The sequence below is a fragment of the Phacochoerus africanus genome, chromosome 2 (assembly GCF_016906955.1).
Source record: "Phacochoerus africanus isolate WHEZ1 chromosome 2, ROS_Pafr_v1, whole genome shotgun sequence".
NCBI classification, from domain to species: domain Eukaryota; kingdom Metazoa; phylum Chordata; class Mammalia; order Artiodactyla; family Suidae; genus Phacochoerus; species Phacochoerus africanus.
The window spans coordinates 93153174-93158506 of NC_062545.1; the positions used below are offsets into that span (position 1 = coordinate 93153174).

Sequence of the window (5333 nt, forward strand, 5' to 3'; positions counted from 1 at the left end):
ATTTCACTCAGTATGAGATTCTCTAGTTCCATCCATGTTGCTGCAAATGGCATTATGTCATCCAACAGTTAATTTTTTGGTACATTTCTGTTTTCCAAGTATTTAAAGATAAAATACATTTTCTGGTTCAACATTCTTAAAAGACAAATGGGTTACTGTAAATCAGCTATTAAGAAAAAAAATCAATTAAAAGAGAAATGGGTTAGATAGAGTCATGATTAAATTATTCACCAATCTTTAGAAAAAATCTTATGCAAATAAAATATCACAGAAGCATTACTTCATCTAATTGCTCTATTTGCGGTCTTCTAGGCAATATTTCAATGATATTCTCTAGGCTTAACATCCCTAAGGTTTTGGTGGCATATATATCTGACGGCTTGATGTTTGGGTTCAGCATTTGATTGCGTTTTCTCTTTACCACTTCTTAACTTATTTTATTTCCTTTCATTTTTTTGTCTTCACCCACGGCACATGAAATTTCCCAGGCCAGGAATCGAACCTGCATCAGAGCAGCCATCCAAGCCACTGCAGTGACACCACCAGACTCTTAACCTGCTGAGCCATCAGTGAACTCCCTGAATTATTTTAATAGAGGAAGAAGTCATTTTCTTAAACTATTTATTGAAACATACTCCAGATTCCTGTTGCTATTTTTCAGGTTTATCACTATATGAAAAATAAAAGAAGTTGAATTCTCTTGCAGTAATTTTGCAGGAATCCATAATCTTAGCAAAGCAACTTTATTAAATGAATAAATCAAATTATTTTGCAGTTAGGTGAGTTGATTAAATTCTTATTTCATTTTAAAAGGAAAATAATATTTTCCAATAATCTACTGGAGGCAAACAAAACACATGTGTAAATTTAACTGCTAGGTTGTCTATTTAATTTAGCTACCTAGAAGTATTTGATTGCTTATATTTTACTGCATTTATTGTTATTCCCTAGGTTCATTTCTAGGAAATATTTCAGTTTTTCTCAGTAACAGTATTCTTACCCTTTTCTTTCTATGCATATATTTTAATAACAAGAATTATTTATTGTTGTGTATCATTTGTGCTTATATGCCTTATTCCCCAGGATAATTCTCATAAGTGAAAAATTGAAGATGCGGTTTATATTTTATAATTTTATGGTTTCTTAAACACTTATTAGCGTACTGAGCCCATAGTCGGTCTGCAATGATAGATGTACCTGGAAAAGAGAGAAAGAGTGTACACAACACCTGTGCTCACAGCTGATCATGACTGACATTTCCTGGGGCTACATGGGGGACCTAGACCTTGGCTCCAAGTCTATTGATAAATACAGAGTGTAGGAGGTACAGCGTAGGAGGTACAGCGAGAAGCTACAGGTATAGAGAAGACGTGTGGGTAAGAAGGAGCAAATGCATATTGGAAACTATACTTATCTTTGATGGTGATGATTTTCCTTTCAATTCTTGGCTGCTCAGACTTTCTTGTAGTAGCCATTGACAACAAATACTGATTTTGGGGGGAGGAATCTCCAGTGATAGAATATGCGCTAAATGAGTTTTATATTAAATTGAAAATATCTTCAGGGAATCATAAATGTGATGAAGGATTAAATCACATGCATCGTCAAAGGAATCTAAAGGAATATTAACAGAAGAGAGTGAGGACATGTGAATGACATCATTATATATGTGCAGGAAACCTTTAAGTGATACATTTTATTTTGGAGGATAAAGTCATAACAATTGAGTGAAAACAATAAATACTTAATTTCAGCTCTGAATGAGACATAATTTTTTTGTAGGATTCTGTGTGAAATGAACTTCTTTTTATGATGAGTGCATTAAAAGGTTTCAGTAAGAGTTTAGGAAGTGACTTTGAGAAGAATGAATTATATGGCAGAAAAAGATAGTTGAGGAAATTTGGAGGCACACAGGCTATTTTTAGAAAATAATTCAGTGCATGCTTTCCCCCCATAAGTATCCTTATTGTATGCTAATTCAGGAAGCTTAGGTCTCCTGGGATTTCCCAATGGCTGCTTGTTTCCTAGGACTACAGGTGAGTCTTAGTACACTGTGAGTTTACAGTACAGTGCAGATTTCTTCAGAAATTATAATGAACATTATTCATAATATAATGATATTATTATGTGTTTACCCCAACATGTATATTGTATGCCTATAATTTACTCATTCAAATACTCATGTTCATTTATTCAATACATTTTGTTGTGTGCCACATTATCCTAGTATCCCATCTTCATTTTTGTGATTTTATTGTACTATAAAACAGAAAATGATAAAATTGTAAATGACAAAAAATAAGCAAAATATGTAATGTGTTACAGATGTGGATGAAATTGTTATTTTGGGGGGCCGACATTTATTGACTATGGCCATGAGTCAAGTGGAGATGTTCCAGAAGTTTAGGTTCTTGTCTCTTCACAGAAGAAATTTAGAAATGAGAGAGAAACTGAGAAAGAAAAGTGAGGATTTATTTAAATGAGAAACACACCTCTTCAAGAGAGGCAAGTAGCTGCCCTGTGTTTCTTTGGCATACTGGTTATAAGGGACACCTGATTGTATGAGCAGACTATTCACTGGGAAGGTGGTGTTAGGGGGTTCCTGTTCTTTAATTTTCATCTCAGCCCCACTTACCAAAGGGAGGAGGGATTTTTGTCCTTATTTAGCTTTCATCTGAAGTGTCATGGCATTGGTGCATGGTGGGTACTTCTTATCAGCATAGATAATTTTATTATAATTTTATTATAATGTGGGGATAATGAGCAACAGGTTACTTTCAGATACTAGAGATTTGCACCCTTTTCCACCTTTCTTTGTCTGCCCCTTGAGCACTTATCACCCCTAAGTGCATGGTTCCTTGTCAGTCTGCAGGTTCTTGCATTTCTTTGTCTGCCCATGGATCCCACTGTTTGCATTGATGCATGGTTTCCTGCCTTCTGACCCCATGTCTCTCTTCCTTGCCCATACTGAAAATCATGTTAAAAGTAGAAACAAAGTATTTTCTGCTGTAACATAGATAAAATTATTGGATGAGATCAAGAAACTTAAGTGCATAGGGAATTGGAATGATTATCTCTATGTCTGTAGAAACCAACTCAAAGCAAGATAATCCCAAATCAATTAAAAATCATACTATAACACCTTAGGGAGCACTGCCTCATCTTTGCAGTCTTTTAAGTGGACTAAGTTGACCACTTAATATTGACGTTATAGAATTATCTTCAGTATAATAAAAATAGTCTGGCGATAATATTAAGTTTATTTCCACCGCAAATCCCTCTAAATATGTTATAAATACGCCAAAGAGGTGAAAGCTTTTTACAATTTCAGTAATTAATTAAATGTAGCTACTGAATTAGATTGTTCTTCTGCAAGAAATACCCAAAATGAGGGGAGAAAAATGTGTGATTAAGTGTAACAGGGTTATTGGAAAGGAAAATCCAGAAATAGAGCAACAACAGCAAAATAAAAATTGACCATTTTTCTGAGTCATTAATTGCCTTTTGAGTTCTACATTCTTACAATAAAACAAGTTAGGTGGAGAAGAACTTGTAGATTCTCAATGCTTTCTTAATATGTTTCTCTCAAGAGCAGCAATTCAACTAAAATCATATTTATGCAAAATATTAGTTCAGTCTGTCTCATGAAGACAGCTGCCGCTAAAGATACTGAGTCACATCTTTTGAGACAGAGCCACCTCTAATTTTGTTTTCCCTAACTCGATGAATTTATTTTATTATTCCAGTTGCACATATTTCATACTCTTTCTAAAACTGTGATATTAGTAAATTCCAGCTTTTGAAAATCATGTTAAAGTTGAAACAAAGTATTTTCCGTAACACAATTTATAGATATTCACTAGGTCTCTCCACATTTCCTCATTTTAACCTGTAGTATCAAAAATTTACTTCTCATTTCTCTGAATCAAATTTTATACATTGTCCACAGAAACCAAGAAAACCAGAGTGATGGTGTCACTTTCACTTTATAGGGCCTCTTGGACTATCCAGGTCTCTAGCTGCCACTCTTCCTGGTCTTCCTCACCATCTACACGGTCACTGTGCTGGGGAACCTGGGCATGATCCTGATGATCAAGCTCAGTCCCAGACTCTGCACCCCATGTACTTCTTCCTCAGCCACCTTTCCTTGGTGGATTTCTGTTACTCCACAGTCGTTACACCCAAACTATTAGAAAACTTGGTTGTAGAGGACAGAACCATTTCCTTCACTGGATGCATCATGCAGTTCTTCTTTGCCTGCCTATTTGTGGTGACAGAAACTTTCATGTTGGCAGTGATGGCCTATGACTGATTTGTGGCAGTTTGAAACCCTCTTCTCTACACAGTTGTCATACCCAGAAGCTTTGTTCCTAGCTAGTGGGTGCATCATACTCTTGGGCTATGGTCTGTTCCCTGACCCTTACCCACTTTCTATTGGAATTGTCCTTCAGAGGGAATAATGTCATAAACAAATTTGTCTGTGAGCATGCTACCATTGTGGCTGTTTCCTGCTCTGACCCCCACATCGGCCAGCAGATCATCTTAGTCTCAGCCACATTCAATGAAATAAGTAGCCTGATGGTCATTCTTACTTCCTATGTTTTCATTTTTATCACTATCATGAAGATGCCCTCAACAGGGGGGCATCACAAAGCCTTCTCCTCCTGTGCTTCCCACCTGACCGCCATCACCATCTTCCATGGGACCATCCTTTTTCTCTACCGTGTTCCTAACTCCAAAGGTTCATGGGTCATGGTCAAGTGGGGCTCTGTCTTTTACACAGTGGTCATCCCCATGCTGAACCCACTGATCTACAGCCTCAGAAACAAAGATGTGAAGGAGTCAGTGAAGAGGTTAATCAAGGCTAAATTATTAAATCAATGTTAAACTGATAAAGTGTAAAGCTGGACATAATCATTTTTTCTTTTTTGGAGGACTGTAAGAATTTTTCCATAATAAATCAATACAGGAATCTATGCTAACCTTGCAATTTAGAGTCCAACATCTGTTCACTTTTTTATTTTATTAAAATAACCTTAAATTACAAATAATAATAGAAATAAAAGACTATTTAAACTAGATTTTTGATTTGGATATTGAAATATAAATGTGTTAGTATTCCTGACCTTGTCATGTCTGGGTAAATTTCATTTTATTTATCATTTACTTTTTATTTTAATGTATTTTTTTCTTTTTTTAGGGCCACACCCATGGCATATGGAGTTTCCGAGGCTAGGGGTGGAATTGGAGCTGTAGTTGCTGGCTTACACCACAGCCATAGCAATGCAGAATTCAAGCCATTGTCTATGACCTACCACTACTCATGGCAATGC

General features: G+C 35.9%; 1 pseudogene; it reads left to right on the forward strand.

Moving 5' to 3' along the window:
- Window positions 1-2009: 2009 nt before the first annotated feature.
- LOC125120676 (olfactory receptor 5D13-like) lies at window positions 2010-4887 on the forward strand (annotated as a pseudogene).
- The last annotated feature ends 446 nt before the right edge of the window (window positions 4888-5333 follow it).